General features: G+C 47.3%; 36 non-coding genes across 36 annotated transcripts; all 36 read right to left on the bottom strand.

Annotated features, from left to right (window-relative positions):
- Positions 1–102: 102 nt before the first annotated feature.
- Positions 103–221, bottom strand: LOC117131200. Its single transcript, XR_004454400.1, has one exon. It is a non-coding gene; the product is annotated as a 5S ribosomal RNA (ribosomal RNA).
- Positions 222–598: 377 nt separating this feature from the next.
- LOC117131199 lies at positions 599–717 on the bottom strand. Its single transcript, XR_004454399.1, has one exon. It is a non-coding gene; the product is annotated as a 5S ribosomal RNA (ribosomal RNA).
- A 377-nt stretch (positions 718–1,094) lies between these two features.
- On the bottom strand, positions 1,095–1,213 carry LOC117131198. Its single transcript, XR_004454398.1, has one exon. It is a non-coding gene; the product is annotated as a 5S ribosomal RNA (ribosomal RNA).
- Positions 1,214–1,590: 377 nt separating this feature from the next.
- Positions 1,591–1,709, bottom strand: LOC117131197. The gene has a single exon (XR_004454397.1). It is a non-coding gene; the product is annotated as a 5S ribosomal RNA (ribosomal RNA).
- A 377-nt stretch (positions 1,710–2,086) lies between these two features.
- Positions 2,087–2,205, bottom strand: LOC117131196. The gene has a single exon (XR_004454396.1). It is a non-coding gene; the product is annotated as a 5S ribosomal RNA (ribosomal RNA).
- A 378-nt stretch (positions 2,206–2,583) lies between these two features.
- Positions 2,584–2,702, bottom strand: LOC117131194. The gene has a single exon (XR_004454394.1). It is a non-coding gene; the product is annotated as a 5S ribosomal RNA (ribosomal RNA).
- Positions 2,703–3,080: 378 nt separating this feature from the next.
- Positions 3,081–3,199, bottom strand: LOC117131193. Its single transcript, XR_004454393.1, has one exon. It is a non-coding gene; the product is annotated as a 5S ribosomal RNA (ribosomal RNA).
- Positions 3,200–3,577: 378 nt separating this feature from the next.
- On the bottom strand, positions 3,578–3,696 carry LOC117131192. Its single transcript, XR_004454392.1, has one exon. It is a non-coding gene; the product is annotated as a 5S ribosomal RNA (ribosomal RNA).
- A 378-nt stretch (positions 3,697–4,074) lies between these two features.
- Positions 4,075–4,193, bottom strand: LOC117131191. The gene has a single exon (XR_004454391.1). It is a non-coding gene; the product is annotated as a 5S ribosomal RNA (ribosomal RNA).
- Positions 4,194–4,571: 378 nt separating this feature from the next.
- Positions 4,572–4,690, bottom strand: LOC117131190. Its single transcript, XR_004454390.1, has one exon. It is a non-coding gene; the product is annotated as a 5S ribosomal RNA (ribosomal RNA).
- Positions 4,691–5,068: 378 nt separating this feature from the next.
- LOC117131189 lies at positions 5,069–5,187 on the bottom strand. The gene has a single exon (XR_004454389.1). It is a non-coding gene; the product is annotated as a 5S ribosomal RNA (ribosomal RNA).
- Positions 5,188–5,565: 378 nt separating this feature from the next.
- On the bottom strand, positions 5,566–5,684 carry LOC117131188. Its single transcript, XR_004454388.1, has one exon. It is a non-coding gene; the product is annotated as a 5S ribosomal RNA (ribosomal RNA).
- A 377-nt stretch (positions 5,685–6,061) lies between these two features.
- On the bottom strand, positions 6,062–6,180 carry LOC117131187. Its single transcript, XR_004454387.1, has one exon. It is a non-coding gene; the product is annotated as a 5S ribosomal RNA (ribosomal RNA).
- Positions 6,181–6,558: 378 nt separating this feature from the next.
- Positions 6,559–6,677, bottom strand: LOC117131186. The gene has a single exon (XR_004454386.1). It is a non-coding gene; the product is annotated as a 5S ribosomal RNA (ribosomal RNA).
- Positions 6,678–7,055: 378 nt separating this feature from the next.
- LOC117131185 lies at positions 7,056–7,174 on the bottom strand. Its single transcript, XR_004454385.1, has one exon. It is a non-coding gene; the product is annotated as a 5S ribosomal RNA (ribosomal RNA).
- A 378-nt stretch (positions 7,175–7,552) lies between these two features.
- Positions 7,553–7,671, bottom strand: LOC117131183. The gene has a single exon (XR_004454383.1). It is a non-coding gene; the product is annotated as a 5S ribosomal RNA (ribosomal RNA).
- Positions 7,672–8,049: 378 nt separating this feature from the next.
- LOC117131182 lies at positions 8,050–8,168 on the bottom strand. The gene has a single exon (XR_004454382.1). It is a non-coding gene; the product is annotated as a 5S ribosomal RNA (ribosomal RNA).
- Positions 8,169–8,546: 378 nt separating this feature from the next.
- LOC117131181 lies at positions 8,547–8,665 on the bottom strand. The gene has a single exon (XR_004454381.1). It is a non-coding gene; the product is annotated as a 5S ribosomal RNA (ribosomal RNA).
- Positions 8,666–9,043: 378 nt separating this feature from the next.
- Positions 9,044–9,162, bottom strand: LOC117131180. The gene has a single exon (XR_004454380.1). It is a non-coding gene; the product is annotated as a 5S ribosomal RNA (ribosomal RNA).
- A 377-nt stretch (positions 9,163–9,539) lies between these two features.
- On the bottom strand, positions 9,540–9,658 carry LOC117131179. The gene has a single exon (XR_004454379.1). It is a non-coding gene; the product is annotated as a 5S ribosomal RNA (ribosomal RNA).
- A 378-nt stretch (positions 9,659–10,036) lies between these two features.
- On the bottom strand, positions 10,037–10,155 carry LOC117131178. The gene has a single exon (XR_004454378.1). It is a non-coding gene; the product is annotated as a 5S ribosomal RNA (ribosomal RNA).
- A 378-nt stretch (positions 10,156–10,533) lies between these two features.
- On the bottom strand, positions 10,534–10,652 carry LOC117131177. The gene has a single exon (XR_004454377.1). It is a non-coding gene; the product is annotated as a 5S ribosomal RNA (ribosomal RNA).
- Positions 10,653–11,030: 378 nt separating this feature from the next.
- On the bottom strand, positions 11,031–11,149 carry LOC117131176. The gene has a single exon (XR_004454376.1). It is a non-coding gene; the product is annotated as a 5S ribosomal RNA (ribosomal RNA).
- A 378-nt stretch (positions 11,150–11,527) lies between these two features.
- LOC117131175 lies at positions 11,528–11,646 on the bottom strand. Its single transcript, XR_004454375.1, has one exon. It is a non-coding gene; the product is annotated as a 5S ribosomal RNA (ribosomal RNA).
- A 378-nt stretch (positions 11,647–12,024) lies between these two features.
- LOC117131174 lies at positions 12,025–12,143 on the bottom strand. Its single transcript, XR_004454374.1, has one exon. It is a non-coding gene; the product is annotated as a 5S ribosomal RNA (ribosomal RNA).
- Positions 12,144–12,521: 378 nt separating this feature from the next.
- Positions 12,522–12,640, bottom strand: LOC117131172. Its single transcript, XR_004454372.1, has one exon. It is a non-coding gene; the product is annotated as a 5S ribosomal RNA (ribosomal RNA).
- Positions 12,641–13,018: 378 nt separating this feature from the next.
- LOC117131171 lies at positions 13,019–13,137 on the bottom strand. Its single transcript, XR_004454371.1, has one exon. It is a non-coding gene; the product is annotated as a 5S ribosomal RNA (ribosomal RNA).
- A 378-nt stretch (positions 13,138–13,515) lies between these two features.
- On the bottom strand, positions 13,516–13,634 carry LOC117131170. Its single transcript, XR_004454370.1, has one exon. It is a non-coding gene; the product is annotated as a 5S ribosomal RNA (ribosomal RNA).
- A 378-nt stretch (positions 13,635–14,012) lies between these two features.
- LOC117131169 lies at positions 14,013–14,131 on the bottom strand. Its single transcript, XR_004454369.1, has one exon. It is a non-coding gene; the product is annotated as a 5S ribosomal RNA (ribosomal RNA).
- A 378-nt stretch (positions 14,132–14,509) lies between these two features.
- On the bottom strand, positions 14,510–14,628 carry LOC117131168. Its single transcript, XR_004454368.1, has one exon. It is a non-coding gene; the product is annotated as a 5S ribosomal RNA (ribosomal RNA).
- Positions 14,629–15,006: 378 nt separating this feature from the next.
- On the bottom strand, positions 15,007–15,125 carry LOC117131167. Its single transcript, XR_004454367.1, has one exon. It is a non-coding gene; the product is annotated as a 5S ribosomal RNA (ribosomal RNA).
- A 377-nt stretch (positions 15,126–15,502) lies between these two features.
- On the bottom strand, positions 15,503–15,621 carry LOC117131166. The gene has a single exon (XR_004454366.1). It is a non-coding gene; the product is annotated as a 5S ribosomal RNA (ribosomal RNA).
- A 378-nt stretch (positions 15,622–15,999) lies between these two features.
- Positions 16,000–16,118, bottom strand: LOC117131165. Its single transcript, XR_004454365.1, has one exon. It is a non-coding gene; the product is annotated as a 5S ribosomal RNA (ribosomal RNA).
- A 378-nt stretch (positions 16,119–16,496) lies between these two features.
- On the bottom strand, positions 16,497–16,615 carry LOC117131164. Its single transcript, XR_004454364.1, has one exon. It is a non-coding gene; the product is annotated as a 5S ribosomal RNA (ribosomal RNA).
- A 376-nt stretch (positions 16,616–16,991) lies between these two features.
- LOC117131163 lies at positions 16,992–17,110 on the bottom strand. Its single transcript, XR_004454363.1, has one exon. It is a non-coding gene; the product is annotated as a 5S ribosomal RNA (ribosomal RNA).
- Positions 17,111–17,488: 378 nt separating this feature from the next.
- LOC117131161 lies at positions 17,489–17,607 on the bottom strand. The gene has a single exon (XR_004454361.1). It is a non-coding gene; the product is annotated as a 5S ribosomal RNA (ribosomal RNA).
- Positions 17,608–17,698: the final 91 nt, after the last annotated feature.

Raw genomic sequence — 17,698 nt, 5'->3', positions numbered from 1 at the left:
TCCGAAATGGTGCTATGGGCGACGTAGTTCCTCACGGTTCAAAAGTTATGGGTTTTCAAGTTTAGACTCGTTTTAGGCTAAAAAAAAATTAAAAAATAAAAAGGGGTGCAACACGAGGACTTCCCGGGAGGTCACCCATCCTAGTACTACTCTCGCCCAAGCACGCTTAACTGCGGAGTTCTGATGGGATCCGGTGCATTAGTGCTGGTATGATCGCACCCGACAGTACATCACTCTCGTTTCTATATATCCTTTTCGCGGCCAATCCAAGTGTAAGGCCGTGGGGCGCGCATGATTTTCTTGCCGTTTTGTTTCGAGCGAAAAAGTGCATCGAGGTTAACGGCGTTAAGAAAGCATCAAAAACACCTTGAGAATCCGCTTTCGATCTTTTTTACGTGCCATAACTTTCCGCAGCCCGTTTGAGGGTCAAAACGGCTGAATTTGAGCCCGAAAAATTGCGCCCCCTATTCACCGCCCATTATGGTTTCTGGGGCTTTCCGAAATGGTGCTATGGGCGACGTAGTTCCTCACGGTTCAAAAGTTATGGGTTTTCAAGTTTAGACTCGTTTTAGGCTAAAAAAAAATTAAAAAATAAAAAGGGGTGCAACACGAGGACTTCCCGGGAGGTCACCCATCCTAGTACTACTCTCGCCCAAGCACGCTTAACTGCGGAGTTCTGATGGGATCCGGTGCATTAGTGCTGGTATGATCGCACCCGACAGTACATCACTCTCGTTTCTATATATCCTTTTCGCGGCCAATCCAAGTGTAAGGCCGTGGGGCGCGCATGATTTTCTTGCCGTTTTGTTTCGAGCGAAAAAGTGCATCGAGGTTAACGGCGTTAAGAAAGCATCAAAAACACCTTGAGAATCCGCTTTCGATCTTTTTTACGTGCCATAACTTTCCGCAGCCCGTTTGAGGGTCAAAACGGCTGAATTTGAGCCCGAAAAATTGCGCCCCCTATTCACCGCCCATTATGGTTTCTGGGGCTTTCCGAAATGGTGCTATGGGCGACGTAGTTCCTCACGGTTCAAAAGTTATGGGTTTTCAAGTTTAGACTCGTTTTAGGCTAAAAAAAAATTAAAAAATAAAAAGGGGTGCAACACGAGGACTTCCCGGGAGGTCACCCATCCTAGTACTACTCTCGCCCAAGCACGCTTAACTGCGGAGTTCTGATGGGATCCGGTGCATTAGTGCTGGTATGATCGCACCCGACAGTACATCACTCTCGTTTCTATATATCCTTTTCGCGGCCAATCCAAGTGTAAGGCCGTGGGGCGCGCATGATTTTCTTGCCGTTTTGTTTCGAGCGAAAAAGTGCATCGAGGTTAACGGCGTTAAGAAAGCATCAAAAACACCTTGAGAATCCGCTTTCGATCTTTTTTACGTGCCATAACTTTCCGCAGCCCGTTTGAGGGTCAAAACGGCTGAATTTGAGCCCGAAAAATTGCGCCCCCTATTCACCGCCCATTATGGTTTCTGGGGCTTTCCGAAATGGTGCTATGGGCGACGTAGTTCCTCACGGTTCAAAAGTTATGGGTTTTCAAGTTTAGACTCGTTTTAGGCTAAAAAAAAATTAAAAAATAAAAAGGGGTGCAACACGAGGACTTCCCGGGAGGTCACCCATCCTAGTACTACTCTCGCCCAAGCACGCTTAACTGCGGAGTTCTGATGGGATCCGGTGCATTAGTGCTGGTATGATCGCACCCGACAGTACATCACTCTCGTTTCTATATATCCTTTTCGCGGCCAATCCAAGTGTAAGGCCGTGGGGCGCGCATGATTTTCTTGCCGTTTTGTTTCGAGCGAAAAAGTGCATCGAGGTTAACGGCGTTAAGAAAGCATCAAAAACACCTTGAGAATCCGCTTTCGATCTTTTTTACGTGCCATAACTTTCCGCAGCCCGTTTGAGGGTCAAAACGGCTGAATTTGAGCCCGAAAAATTGCGCCCCCTATTCACCGCCCATTATGGTTTCTGGGGCTTTCCGAAATGGTGCTATGGGCGACGTAGTTCCTCACGGTTCAAAAGTTATGGGTTTTCAAGTTTAGACTCGTTTTAGGCTAAAAAAAAATTAAAAAATAAAAAGGGGTGCAACACGAGGACTTCCCGGGAGGTCACCCATCCTAGTACTACTCTCGCCCAAGCACGCTTAACTGCGGAGTTCTGATGGGATCCGGTGCATTAGTGCTGGTATGATCGCACCCGACAGTACATCACTCTCGTTTCTATATATCCTTTTCGCGGCCAATCCAAGTGTAAGGCCGTGGGGCGCGCATGATTTTCTTGCCGTTTTGTTTCGAGCGAAAAAGTGCATCGAGGTTAACGGCGTTAAGAAAGCATCAAAAACACCTTGAGAATCCGCTTTCGATCTTTTTTACGTGCCATAACTTTCCGCAGCCCGTTTGAGGGTCAAAACGGCTGAATTTGAGCCCGAAAAATTGCGCCCCCTATTCACCGCCCATTATGGTTTCTGGGGCTTTCCGAAATGGTGCTATGGGCGACGTAGTTCCTCACGGTTCAAAAGTTATGAGGTTTTCAAGTTTAGACTCGTTTTAGGCTAAAAAAAAATTAAAAAATAAAAAGGGGTGCAACACGAGGACTTCCCGGGAGGTCACCCATCCTAGTACTACTCTCGCCCAAGCACGCTTAACTGCGGAGTTCTGATGGGATCCGGTGCATTAGTGCTGGTATGATCGCACCCGACAGTACATCACTCTCGTTTCTATATATCCTTTTCGCGGCCAATCCAAGTGTAAGGCCGTGGGGCGCGCATGATTTTCTTGCCGTTTTGTTTCGAGCGAAAAAGTGCATCGAGGTTAACGGCGTTAAGAAAGCATCAAAAACACCTTGAGAATCCGCTTTCGATCTTTTTTACGTGCCATAACTTTCCGCAGCCCGTTTGAGGGTCAAAACGGCTGAATTTGAGCCCGAAAAATTGCGCCCCCTATTCACCGCCCATTATGGTTTCTGGGGCTTTCCGAAATGGTGCTATGGGCGACGTAGTTCCTCACGGTTCAAAAGTTATGAGGTTTTCAAGTTTAGACTCGTTTTAGGCTAAAAAAAAATTAAAAAATAAAAAGGGGTGCAACACGAGGACTTCCCGGGAGGTCACCCATCCTAGTACTACTCTCGCCCAAGCACGCTTAACTGCGGAGTTCTGATGGGATCCGGTGCATTAGTGCTGGTATGATCGCACCCGACAGTACATCACTCTCGTTTCTATATATCCTTTTCGCGGCCAATCCAAGTGTAAGGCCGTGGGGCGCGCATGATTTTCTTGCCGTTTTGTTTCGAGCGAAAAAGTGCATCGAGGTTAACGGCGTTAAGAAAGCATCAAAAACACCTTGAGAATCCGCTTTCGATCTTTTTTACGTGCCATAACTTTCCGCAGCCCGTTTGAGGGTCAAAACGGCTGAATTTGAGCCCGAAAAATTGCGCCCCCTATTCACCGCCCATTATGGTTTCTGGGGCTTTCCGAAATGGTGCTATGGGCGACGTAGTTCCTCACGGTTCAAAAGTTATGAGGTTTTCAAGTTTAGACTCGTTTTAGGCTAAAAAAAAATTAAAAAATAAAAAGGGGTGCAACACGAGGACTTCCCGGGAGGTCACCCATCCTAGTACTACTCTCGCCCAAGCACGCTTAACTGCGGAGTTCTGATGGGATCCGGTGCATTAGTGCTGGTATGATCGCACCCGACAGTACATCACTCTCGTTTCTATATATCCTTTTCGCGGCCAATCCAAGTGTAAGGCCGTGGGGCGCGCATGATTTTCTTGCCGTTTTGTTTCGAGCGAAAAAGTGCATCGAGGTTAACGGCGTTAAGAAAGCATCAAAAACACCTTGAGAATCCGCTTTCGATCTTTTTTACGTGCCATAACTTTCCGCAGCCCGTTTGAGGGTCAAAACGGCTGAATTTGAGCCCGAAAAATTGCGCCCCCTATTCACCGCCCATTATGGTTTCTGGGGCTTTCCGAAATGGTGCTATGGGCGACGTAGTTCCTCACGGTTCAAAAGTTATGAGGTTTTCAAGTTTAGACTCGTTTTAGGCTAAAAAAAAATTAAAAAATAAAAAGGGGTGCAACACGAGGACTTCCCGGGAGGTCACCCATCCTAGTACTACTCTCGCCCAAGCACGCTTAACTGCGGAGTTCTGATGGGATCCGGTGCATTAGTGCTGGTATGATCGCACCCGACAGTACATCACTCTCGTTTCTATATATCCTTTTCGCGGCCAATCCAAGTGTAAGGCCGTGGGGCGCGCATGATTTTCTTGCCGTTTTGTTTCGAGCGAAAAAGTGCATCGAGGTTAACGGCGTTAAGAAAGCATCAAAAACACCTTGAGAATCCGCTTTCGATCTTTTTTACGTGCCATAACTTTCCGCAGCCCGTTTGAGGGTCAAAACGGCTGAATTTGAGCCCGAAAAATTGCGCCCCCTATTCACCGCCCATTATGGTTTCTGGGGCTTTCCGAAATGGTGCTATGGGCGACGTAGTTCCTCACGGTTCAAAAGTTATGAGGTTTTCAAGTTTAGACTCGTTTTAGGCTAAAAAAAAATTAAAAAATAAAAAGGGGTGCAACACGAGGACTTCCCGGGAGGTCACCCATCCTAGTACTACTCTCGCCCAAGCACGCTTAACTGCGGAGTTCTGATGGGATCCGGTGCATTAGTGCTGGTATGATCGCACCCGACAGTACATCACTCTCGTTTCTATATATCCTTTTCGCGGCCAATCCAAGTGTAAGGCCGTGGGGCGCGCATGATTTTCTTGCCGTTTTGTTTCGAGCGAAAAAGTGCATCGAGGTTAACGGCGTTAAGAAAGCATCAAAAACACCTTGAGAATCCGCTTTCGATCTTTTTTACGTGCCATAACTTTCCGCAGCCCGTTTGAGGGTCAAAACGGCTGAATTTGAGCCCGAAAAATTGCGCCCCCTATTCACCGCCCATTATGGTTTCTGGGGCTTTCCGAAATGGTGCTATGGGCGACGTAGTTCCTCACGGTTCAAAAGTTATGAGGTTTTCAAGTTTAGACTCGTTTTAGGCTAAAAAAAAATTAAAAAATAAAAAGGGGTGCAACACGAGGACTTCCCGGGAGGTCACCCATCCTAGTACTACTCTCGCCCAAGCACGCTTAACTGCGGAGTTCTGATGGGATCCGGTGCATTAGTGCTGGTATGATCGCACCCGACAGTACATCACTCTCGTTTCTATATATCCTTTTCGCGGCCAATCCAAGTGTAAGGCCGTGGGGCGCGCATGATTTTCTTGCCGTTTTGTTTCGAGCGAAAAAGTGCATCGAGGTTAACGGCGTTAAGAAAGCATCAAAAACACCTTGAGAATCCGCTTTCGATCTTTTTTACGTGCCATAACTTTCCGCAGCCCGTTTGAGGGTCAAAACGGCTGAATTTGAGCCCGAAAAATTGCGCCCCCTATTCACCGCCCATTATGGTTTCTGGGGCTTTCCGAAATGGTGCTATGGGCGACGTAGTTCCTCACGGTTCAAAAGTTATGAGGTTTTCAAGTTTAGACTCGTTTTAGGCTAAAAAAAAATTAAAAAATAAAAAGGGGTGCAACACGAGGACTTCCCGGGAGGTCACCCATCCTAGTACTACTCTCGCCCAAGCACGCTTAACTGCGGAGTTCTGATGGGATCCGGTGCATTAGTGCTGGTATGATCGCACCCGACAGTACATCACTCTCGTTTCTATATATCCTTTTCGCGGCCAATCCAAGTGTAAGGCCGTGGGGCGCGCATGATTTTCTTGCCGTTTTGTTTCGAGCGAAAAAGTGCATCGAGGTTAACGGCGTTAAGAAAGCATCAAAAACACCTTGAGAATCCGCTTTCGATCTTTTTTACGTGCCATAACTTTCCGCAGCCCGTTTGAGGGTCAAAACGGCTGAATTTGAGCCCGAAAAATTGCGCCCCCTATTCACCGCCCATTATGGTTTCTGGGGCTTTCCGAAATGGTGCTATGGGCGACGTAGTTCCTCACGGTTCAAAAGTTATGGGTTTTCAAGTTTAGACTCGTTTTAGGCTAAAAAAAAATTAAAAAATAAAAAGGGGTGCAACACGAGGACTTCCCGGGAGGTCACCCATCCTAGTACTACTCTCGCCCAAGCACGCTTAACTGCGGAGTTCTGATGGGATCCGGTGCATTAGTGCTGGTATGATCGCACCCGTCAGTACATCACTCTCGTTTCTATATATCCTTTTCGCGGCCAATCCAAGTGTAAGGCCGTGGGGCGCGCATGATTTTCTTGCCGTTTTGTTTCGAGCGAAAAAGTGCATCGAGGTTAACGGCGTTAAGAAAGCATCAAAAACACCTTGAGAATCCGCTTTCGATCTTTTTTACGTGCCATAACTTTCCGCAGCCCGTTTGAGGGTCAAAACGGCTGAATTTGAGCCCGAAAAATTGCGCCCCCTATTCACCGCCCATTATGGTTTCTGGGGCTTTCCGAAATGGTGCTATGGGCGACGTAGTTCCTCACGGTTCAAAAGTTATGAGGTTTTCAAGTTTAGACTCGTTTTAGGCTAAAAAAAAATTAAAAAATAAAAAGGGGTGCAACACGAGGACTTCCCGGGAGGTCACCCATCCTAGTACTACTCTCGCCCAAGCACGCTTAACTGCGGAGTTCTGATGGGATCCGGTGCATTAGTGCTGGTATGATCGCACCCGTCAGTACATCACTCTCGTTTCTATATATCCTTTTCGCGGCCAATCCAAGTGTAAGGCCGTGGGGCGCGCATGATTTTCTTGCCGTTTTGTTTCGAGCGAAAAAGTGCATCGAGGTTAACGGCGTTAAGAAAGCATCAAAAACACCTTGAGAATCCGCTTTCGATCTTTTTTACGTGCCATAACTTTCCGCAGCCCGTTTGAGGGTCAAAACGGCTGAATTTGAGCCCGAAAAATTGCGCCCCCTATTCACCGCCCATTATGGTTTCTGGGGCTTTCCGAAATGGTGCTATGGGCGACGTAGTTCCTCACGGTTCAAAAGTTATGAGGTTTTCAAGTTTAGACTCGTTTTAGGCTAAAAAAAAATTAAAAAATAAAAAGGGGTGCAACACGAGGACTTCCCGGGAGGTCACCCATCCTAGTACTACTCTCGCCCAAGCACGCTTAACTGCGGAGTTCTGATGGGATCCGGTGCATTAGTGCTGGTATGATCGCACCCGACAGTACATCACTCTCGTTTCTATATATCCTTTTCGCGGCCAATCCAAGTGTAAGGCCGTGGGGCGCGCATGATTTTCTTGCCGTTTTGTTTCGAGCGAAAAAGTGCATCGAGGTTAACGGCGTTAAGAAAGCATCAAAAACACCTTGAGAATCCGCTTTCGATCTTTTTTACGTGCCATAACTTTCCGCAGCCCGTTTGAGGGTCAAAACGGCTGAATTTGAGCCCGAAAAATTGCGCCCCCTATTCACCGCCCATTATGGTTTCTGGGGCTTTCCGAAATGGTGCTATGGGCGACGTAGTTCCTCACGGTTCAAAAGTTATGAGGTTTTCAAGTTTAGACTCGTTTTAGGCTAAAAAAAAATTAAAAAATAAAAAGGGGTGCAACACGAGGACTTCCCGGGAGGTCACCCATCCTAGTACTACTCTCGCCCAAGCACGCTTAACTGCGGAGTTCTGATGGGATCCGGTGCATTAGTGCTGGTATGATCGCACCCGACAGTACATCACTCTCGTTTCTATATATCCTTTTCGCGGCCAATCCAAGTGTAAGGCCGTGGGGCGCGCATGATTTTCTTGCCGTTTTGTTTCGAGCGAAAAAGTGCATCGAGGTTAACGGCGTTAAGAAAGCATCAAAAACACCTTGAGAATCCGCTTTCGATCTTTTTTACGTGCCATAACTTTCCGCAGCCCGTTTGAGGGTCAAAACGGCTGAATTTGAGCCCGAAAAATTGCGCCCCCTATTCACCGCCCATTATGGTTTCTGGGGCTTTCCGAAATGGTGCTATGGGCGACGTAGTTCCTCACGGTTCAAAAGTTATGAGGTTTTCAAGTTTAGACTCGTTTTAGGCTAAAAAAAAATTAAAAAATAAAAAGGGGTGCAACACGAGGACTTCCCGGGAGGTCACCCATCCTAGTACTACTCTCGCCCAAGCACGCTTAACTGCGGAGTTCTGATGGGATCCGGTGCATTAGTGCTGGTATGATCGCACCCGTCAGTACATCACTCTCGTTTCTATATATCCTTTTCGCGGCCAATCCAAGTGTAAGGCCGTGGGGCGCGCATGATTTTCTTGCCGTTTTGTTTCGAGCGAAAAAGTGCATCGAGGTTAACGGCGTTAAGAAAGCATCAAAAACACCTTGAGAATCCGCTTTCGATCTTTTTTACGTGCCATAACTTTCCGCAGCCCGTTTGAGGGTCAAAACGGCTGAATTTGAGCCCGAAAAATTGCGCCCCCTATTCACCGCCCATTATGGTTTCTGGGGCTTTCCGAAATGGTGCTATGGGCGACGTAGTTCCTCACGGTTCAAAAGTTATGAGGTTTTCAAGTTTAGACTCGTTTTAGGCTAAAAAAAAATTAAAAAATAAAAAGGGGTGCAACACGAGGACTTCCCGGGAGGTCACCCATCCTAGTACTACTCTCGCCCAAGCACGCTTAACTGCGGAGTTCTGATGGGATCCGGTGCATTAGTGCTGGTATGATCGCACCCGTCAGTACATCACTCTCGTTTCTATATATCCTTTTCGCGGCCAATCCAAGTGTAAGGCCGTGGGGCGCGCATGATTTTCTTGCCGTTTTGTTTCGAGCGAAAAAGTGCATCGAGGTTAACGGCGTTAAGAAAGCATCAAAAACACCTTGAGAATCCGCTTTCGATCTTTTTTACGTGCCATAACTTTCCGCAGCCCGTTTGAGGGTCAAAACGGCTGAATTTGAGCCCGAAAAATTGCGCCCCCTATTCACCGCCCATTATGGTTTCTGGGGCTTTCCGAAATGGTGCTATGGGCGACGTAGTTCCTCACGGTTCAAAAGTTATGAGGTTTTCAAGTTTAGACTCGTTTTAGGCTAAAAAAAAATTAAAAAATAAAAAGGGGTGCAACACGAGGACTTCCCGGGAGGTCACCCATCCTAGTACTACTCTCGCCCAAGCACGCTTAACTGCGGAGTTCTGATGGGATCCGGTGCATTAGTGCTGGTATGATCGCACCCGACAGTACATCACTCTCGTTTCTATATATCCTTTTCGCGGCCAATCCAAGTGTAAGGCCGTGGGGCGCGCATGATTTTCTTGCCGTTTTGTTTCGAGCGAAAAAGTGCATCGAGGTTAACGGCGTTAAGAAAGCATCAAAAACACCTTGAGAATCCGCTTTCGATCTTTTTTACGTGCCATAACTTTCCGCAGCCCGTTTGAGGGTCAAAACGGCTGAATTTGAGCCCGAAAAATTGCGCCCCCTATTCACCGCCCATTATGGTTTCTGGGGCTTTCCGAAATGGTGCTATGGGCGACGTAGTTCCTCACGGTTCAAAAGTTATGAGGTTTTCAAGTTTAGACTCGTTTTAGGCTAAAAAAAATTAAAAAATAAAAAGGGGTGCAACACGAGGACTTCCCGGGAGGTCACCCATCCTAGTACTACTCTCGCCCAAGCACGCTTAACTGCGGAGTTCTGATGGGATCCGGTGCATTAGTGCTGGTATGATCGCACCCGTCAGTACATCACTCTCGTTTCTATATATCCTTTTCGCGGCCAATCCAAGTGTAAGGCCGTGGGGCGCGCATGATTTTCTTGCCGTTTTGTTTCGAGCGAAAAAGTGCATCGAGGTTAACGGCGTTAAGAAAGCATCAAAAACACCTTGAGAATCCGCTTTCGATCTTTTTTACGTGCCATAACTTTCCGCAGCCCGTTTGAGGGTCAAAACGGCTGAATTTGAGCCCGAAAAATTGCGCCCCCTATTCACCGCCCATTATGGTTTCTGGGGCTTTCCGAAATGGTGCTATGGGCGACGTAGTTCCTCACGGTTCAAAAGTTATGAGGTTTTCAAGTTTAGACTCGTTTTAGGCTAAAAAAAAATTAAAAAATAAAAAGGGGTGCAACACGAGGACTTCCCGGGAGGTCACCCATCCTAGTACTACTCTCGCCCAAGCACGCTTAACTGCGGAGTTCTGATGGGATCCGGTGCATTAGTGCTGGTATGATCGCACCCGTCAGTACATCACTCTCGTTTCTATATATCCTTTTCGCGGCCAATCCAAGTGTAAGGCCGTGGGGCGCGCATGATTTTCTTGCCGTTTTGTTTCGAGCGAAAAAGTGCATCGAGGTTAACGGCGTTAAGAAAGCATCAAAAACACCTTGAGAATCCGCTTTCGATCTTTTTTACGTGCCATAACTTTCCGCAGCCCGTTTGAGGGTCAAAACGGCTGAATTTGAGCCCGAAAAATTGCGCCCCCTATTCACCGCCCATTATGGTTTCTGGGGCTTTCCGAAATGGTGCTATGGGCGACGTAGTTCCTCACGGTTCAAAAGTTATGAGGTTTTCAAGTTTAGACTCGTTTTAGGCTAAAAAAAAATTAAAAAATAAAAAGGGGTGCAACACGAGGACTTCCCGGGAGGTCACCCATCCTAGTACTACTCTCGCCCAAGCACGCTTAACTGCGGAGTTCTGATGGGATCCGGTGCATTAGTGCTGGTATGATCGCACCCGTCAGTACATCACTCTCGTTTCTATATATCCTTTTCGCGGCCAATCCAAGTGTAAGGCCGTGGGGCGCGCATGATTTTCTTGCCGTTTTGTTTCGAGCGAAAAAGTGCATCGAGGTTAACGGCGTTAAGAAAGCATCAAAAACACCTTGAGAATCCGCTTTCGATCTTTTTTACGTGCCATAACTTTCCGCAGCCCGTTTGAGGGTCAAAACGGCTGAATTTGAGCCCGAAAAATTGCGCCCCCTATTCACCGCCCATTATGGTTTCTGGGGCTTTCCGAAATGGTGCTATGGGCGACGTAGTTCCTCACGGTTCAAAAGTTATGAGGTTTTCAAGTTTAGACTCGTTTTAGGCTAAAAAAAAATTAAAAAATAAAAAGGGGTGCAACACGAGGACTTCCCGGGAGGTCACCCATCCTAGTACTACTCTCGCCCAAGCACGCTTAACTGCGGAGTTCTGATGGGATCCGGTGCATTAGTGCTGGTATGATCGCACCCGTCAGTACATCACTCTCGTTTCTATATATCCTTTTCGCGGCCAATCCAAGTGTAAGGCCGTGGGGCGCGCATGATTTTCTTGCCGTTTTGTTTCGAGCGAAAAAGTGCATCGAGGTTAACGGCGTTAAGAAAGCATCAAAAACACCTTGAGAATCCGCTTTCGATCTTTTTTACGTGCCATAACTTTCCGCAGCCCGTTTGAGGGTCAAAACGGCTGAATTTGAGCCCGAAAAATTGCGCCCCCTATTCACCGCCCATTATGGTTTCTGGGGCTTTCCGAAATGGTGCTATGGGCGACGTAGTTCCTCACGGTTCAAAAGTTATGAGGTTTTCAAGTTTAGACTCGTTTTAGGCTAAAAAAAAATTAAAAAATAAAAAGGGGTGCAACACGAGGACTTCCCGGGAGGTCACCCATCCTAGTACTACTCTCGCCCAAGCACGCTTAACTGCGGAGTTCTGATGGGATCCGGTGCATTAGTGCTGGTATGATCGCACCCGTCAGTACATCACTCTCGTTTCTATATATCCTTTTCGCGGCCAATCCAAGTGTAAGGCCGTGGGGCGCGCATGATTTTCTTGCCGTTTTGTTTCGAGCGAAAAAGTGCATCGAGGTTAACGGCGTTAAGAAAGCATCAAAAACACCTTGAGAATCCGCTTTCGATCTTTTTTACGTGCCATAACTTTCCGCAGCCCGTTTGAGGGTCAAAACGGCTGAATTTGAGCCCGAAAAATTGCGCCCCCTATTCACCGCCCATTATGGTTTCTGGGGCTTTCCGAAATGGTGCTATGGGCGACGTAGTTCCTCACGGTTCAAAAGTTATGAGGTTTTCAAGTTTAGACTCGTTTTAGGCTAAAAAAAAATTAAAAAATAAAAAGGGGTGCAACACGAGGACTTCCCGGGAGGTCACCCATCCTAGTACTACTCTCGCCCAAGCACGCTTAACTGCGGAGTTCTGATGGGATCCGGTGCATTAGTGCTGGTATGATCGCACCCGTCAGTACATCACTCTCGTTTCTATATATCCTTTTCGCGGCCAATCCAAGTGTAAGGCCGTGGGGCGCGCATGATTTTCTTGCCGTTTTGTTTCGAGCGAAAAAGTGCATCGAGGTTAACGGCGTTAAGAAAGCATCAAAAACACCTTGAGAATCCGCTTTCGATCTTTTTTACGTGCCATAACTTTCCGCAGCCCGTTTGAGGGTCAAAACGGCTGAATTTGAGCCCGAAAAATTGCGCCCCCTATTCACCGCCCATTATGGTTTCTGGGGCTTTCCGAAATGGTGCTATGGGCGACGTAGTTCCTCACGGTTCAAAAGTTATGAGGTTTTCAAGTTTAGACTCGTTTTAGGCTAAAAAAAAATTAAAAAATAAAAAGGGGTGCAACACGAGGACTTCCCGGGAGGTCACCCATCCTAGTACTACTCTCGCCCAAGCACGCTTAACTGCGGAGTTCTGATGGGATCCGGTGCATTAGTGCTGGTATGATCGCACCCGTCAGTACATCACTCTCGTTTCTATATATCCTTTTCGCGGCCAATCCAAGTGTAAGGCCGTGGGGCGCGCATGATTTTCTTGCCGTTTTGTTTCGAGCGAAAAAGTGCATCGAGGTTAACGGCGTTAAGAAAGCATCAAAAACACCTTGAGAATCCGCTTTCGATCTTTTTTACGTGCCATAACTTTCCGCAGCCCGTTTGAGGGTCAAAACGGCTGAATTTGAGCCCGAAAAATTGCGCCCCCTATTCACCGCCCATTATGGTTTCTGGGGCTTTCCGAAATGGTGCTATGGGCGACGTAGTTCCTCACGGTTCAAAAGTTATGAGGTTTTCAAGTTTAGACTCGTTTTAGGCTAAAAAAAAATTAAAAAATAAAAAGGGGTGCAACACGAGGACTTCCCGGGAGGTCACCCATCCTAGTACTACTCTCGCCCAAGCACGCTTAACTGCGGAGTTCTGATGGGATCCGGTGCATTAGTGCTGGTATGATCGCACCCGTCAGTACATCACTCTCGTTTCTATATATCCTTTTCGCGGCCAATCCAAGTGTAAGGCCGTGGGGCGCGCATGATTTTCTTGCCGTTTTGTTTCGAGCGAAAAAGTGCATCGAGGTTAACGGCGTTAAGAAAGCATCAAAAACACCTTGAGAATCCGCTTTCGATCTTTTTTACGTGCCATAACTTTCCGCAGCCCGTTTGAGGGTCAAAACGGCTGAATTTGAGCCCGAAAAATTGCGCCCCCTATTCACCGCCCATTATGGTTTCTGGGGCTTTCCGAAATGGTGCTATGGGCGACGTAGTTCCTCACGGTTCAAAAGTTATGAGGTTTTCAAGTTTAGACTCGTTTTAGGCTAAAAAAAAATTAAAAAATAAAAAGGGGTGCAACACGAGGACTTCCCGGGAGGTCACCCATCCTAGTACTACTCTCGCCCAAGCACGCTTAACTGCGGAGTTCTGATGGGATCCGGTGCATTAGTGCTGGTATGATCGCACCCGTCAGTACATCACTCTCGTTTCTATATATCCTTTTCGCGGCCAATCCAAGTGTAAGGCCGTGGGGCGCGCATGATTTTCTTGCCGTTTTGTTTCGAGCGAAAAAGTGCATCGAGGTTAACGGCGTTAAGAAAGCATCAAAAACACCTTGAGAATCCGCTTTCGATCTTTTTTACGTGCCATAACTTTCCGCAGCCCGTTTGAGGGTCAAAACGGCTGAATTTGAGCCCGAAAAATTGCGCCCCCTATTCACCGCCCATTATGGTTTCTGGGGCTTTCCGAAATGGTGCTATGGGCGACGTAGTTCCTCACGGTTCAAAAGTTATGAGGTTTTCAAGTTTAGACTCGTTTTAGGCTAAAAAAAAATTAAAAAATAAAAAGGGGTGCAACACGAGGACTTCCCGGGAGGTCACCCATCCTAGTACTACTCTCGCCCAAGCACGCTTAACTGCGGAGTTCTGATGGGATCCGGTGCATTAGTGCTGGTATGATCGCACCCGTCAGTACATCACTCTCGTTTCTATATATCCTTTTCGCGGCCAATCCAAGTGTAAGGCCGTGGGGCGCGCATGATTTTCTTGCCGTTTTGTTTCGAGCGAAAAAGTGCATCGAGGTTAACGGCGTTAAGAAAGCATCAAAAACACCTTGAGAATCCGCTTTCGATCTTTTTTACGTGCCATAACTTTCCGCAGCCCGTTTGAGGGTCAAAACGGCTGAATTTGAGCCCGAAAAATTGCGCCCCCTATTCACCGCCCATTATGGTTTCTGGGGCTTTCCGAAATGGTGCTATGGGCGACGTAGTTCCTCACGGTTCAAAAGTTATGAGGTTTTCAAGTTTAGACTCGTTTTAGGCTAAAAAAAAATTAAAAAATAAAAAGGGGTGCAACACGAGGACTTCCCGGGAGGTCACCCATCCTAGTACTACTCTCGCCCAAGCACGCTTAACTGCGGAGTTCTGATGGGATCCGGTGCATTAGTGCTGGTATGATCGCACCCGTCAGTACATCACTCTCGTTTCTATATATCCTTTTCGCGGCCAATCCAAGTGTAAGGCCGTGGGGCGCGCATGATTTTCTTGCCGTTTTGTTTCGAGCGAAAAAGTGCATCGAGGTTAACGGCGTTAAGAAAGCATCAAAAACACCTTGAGAATCCGCTTTCGATCTTTTTTACGTGCCATAACTTTCCGCAGCCCGTTTGAGGGTCAAAACGGCTGAATTTGAGCCCGAAAAATTGCGCCCCCTATTCACCGCCCATTATGGTTTCTGGGGCTTTCCGAAATGGTGCTATGGGCGACGTAGTTCCTCACGGTTCAAAAGTTATGAGGTTTTCAAGTTTAGACTCGTTTTAGGCTAAAAAAAAATTAAAAAATAAAAAGGGGTGCAACACGAGGACTTCCCGGGAGGTCACCCATCCTAGTACTACTCTCGCCCAAGCACGCTTAACTGCGGAGTTCTGATGGGATCCGGTGCATTAGTGCTGGTATGATCGCACCCGTCAGTACATCACTCTCGTTTCTATATATCCTTTTCGCGGCCAATCCAAGTGTAAGGCCGTGGGGCGCGCATGATTTTCTTGCCGTTTTGTTTCGAGCGAAAAAGTGCATCGAGGTTAACGGCGTTAAGAAAGCATCAAAAACACCTTGAGAATCCGCTTTCGATCTTTTTTACGTGCCATAACTTTCCGCAGCCCGTTTGAGGGTCAAAACGGCTGAATTTGAGCCCGAAAAATTGCGCCCCCTATTCACCGCCCATTATGGTTTCTGGGGCTTTCCGAAATGGTGCTATGGGCGACGTAGTTCCTCACGGTTCAAAAGTTATGAGGTTTTCAAGTTTAGACTCGTTTTAGGCTAAAAAAAATTAAAAAATAAAAAGGGGTGCAACACGAGGACTTCCCGGGAGGTCACCCATCCTAGTACTACTCTCGCCCAAGCACGCTTAACTGCGGAGTTCTGATGGGATCCGGTGCATTAGTGCTGGTATGATCGCACCCGTCAGTACATCACTCTCGTTTCTATATATCCTTTTCGCGGCCAATCCAAGTGTAAGGCCGTGGGGCGCGCATGATTTTCTTGCCGTTTTGTTTCGAGCGAAAAAGTGCATCGAGGTTAACGGCGTTAAGAAAGCATCAAAAACACCTTGAGAATCCGCTTTCGATCTTTTTTACGTGCCATAACTTTCCGCAGCCCGTTTGAGGGTCAAAACGGCTGAATTTGAGCCCGAAAAATTGCGCCCCCTATTCACCGCCCATTATGGTTTCTGGGGCTTTCCGAAATGGTGCTATGGGCGACGTAGTTCCTCACGGTTCAAAAGTTATGAGGTTTTCAAGTTTAGACTCGTTTTAGGCTAAAAAAAAATTAAAAAATAAAAAGGGGTGCAACACGAGGACTTCCCGGGAGGTCACCCATCCTAGTACTACTCTCGCCCAAGCACGCTTAACTGCGGAGTTCTGATGGGATCCGGTGCATTAGTGCTGGTATGATCGCACCCGTCAGTACATCACTCTCGTTTCTATATATCCTTTTCGCGGCCAATCCAAGTGTAAGGCCGTGGGGCGCGCATGATTTTCTTGCCGTTTTGTTTCGAGCGAAAAAGTGCATCGAGGTTAACGGCGTTAAGAAAGCATCAAAAACACCTTGAGAATCCGCTTTCGATCTTTTTTACGTGCCATAACTTTCCGCAGCCCGTTTGAGGGTCAAAACGGCTGAATTTGAGCCCGAAAAATTGCGCCCCCTATTCACCGCCCATTATGGTTTCTGGGGCTTTCCGAAATGGTGCTATGGGCGACGTAGTTCCTCACGGTTCAAAAGTTATGAGGTTTTCAAGTTTAGACTCGTTTTAGGCTAAAAAAAAATTAAAAAATAAAAAGGGGTGCAACACGAGGACTTCCCGGGAGGTCACCCATCCTAGTACTACTCTCGCCCAAGCACGCTTAACTGCGGAGTTCTGATGGGATCCGGTGCATTAGTGCTGGTATGATCGCACCCGTCAGTACATCACTCTCGTTTCTATATATCCTTTTCGCGGCCAATCCAAGTGTAAGGCCGTGGGGCGCGCATGATTTTCTTGCCGTTTTGTTTCGAGCGAAAAAGTGCATCGAGGTTAACGGCGTTAAGAAAGCATCAAAAACACCTTGAGAATCCGCTTTCGATCTTTTTTACGTGCCATAACTTTCCGCAGCCCGTTTGAGGGTCAAAACGGCTGAATTTGAGCCCGAAAAATTGCGCCCCCTATTCACCGCCCATTATGGTTTCTGGGGCTCCGAAATGGTGCTATGGGCGACGTAGTTCCTCACGGTTCAAAAGTTATGAGGTTTTCAAGTTTAGACTCGTTTTAGGCTAAAAAAAAATTAAAAAATAAAAAGGGGTGCAACACGAGGACTTCCCGGGAGGTCACCCATCCTAGTACTACTCTCGCCCAAGCACGCTTAACTGCGGAGTTCTGATGGGATCCGGTGCATTAGTGCTGGTATGATCGCACCCGTCAGTACATCACTCTCGTTTCTATATATCCTTTTCGCGGCCAATCCAAGTGTAAGGCCGTGGGGCGCGCATGATTTTCTTGCCGTTTTGTTTCGAGCGAAAAAGTGCATCGAGGTTAACGGCGTTAAGAAAGCATCAAAAACACCTTGAGAATCCGCTTTCGATCTTTTTTACGTGCCATAACTTTCCGCAGCCCGTTTGAGGGTCAAAACGGCTGAATTTGAGCCCGAAAAATTGCGCCCCCTATTCACCGCCCATTATGGTTTCTGGGGCTTTCCGAAATGGTGCTATGGGCGACGTAGTTCCTCACGGTTCAAAAGTTATGAGGTTTTCAAGTTTAGACTCGTTTTAGGCTAAAAAAAAATTAAAAAATAAAAAGGGGTGCAACACGAGGACTTCCCGGGAGGTCACCCATCCTAGTACTACTCTCGCCCAAGCACGCTTAACTGCGGAGTTCTGATGGGATCCGGTGCATTAGTGCTGGTATGATCGCACCCGTCAGTACATCACTCTCGTTTCTATATATCCTTTTCGCGGCCAATCCAAGTGTAAGGCCGTGGGGCGCGCATGATTTTCTTGCCGTTTTGT

The sequence above is a fragment of the Brassica rapa genome, unplaced genomic scaffold (assembly GCF_000309985.2).
Source record: "Brassica rapa cultivar Chiifu-401-42 unplaced genomic scaffold, CAAS_Brap_v3.01 Scaffold0886, whole genome shotgun sequence".
Taxonomy (NCBI): domain Eukaryota; kingdom Viridiplantae; phylum Streptophyta; class Magnoliopsida; order Brassicales; family Brassicaceae; genus Brassica; species Brassica rapa.
The sequence above is the reverse complement of the archived record's forward strand: the minus strand, read 5'-3'. Positions and strand labels throughout refer to the sequence as shown.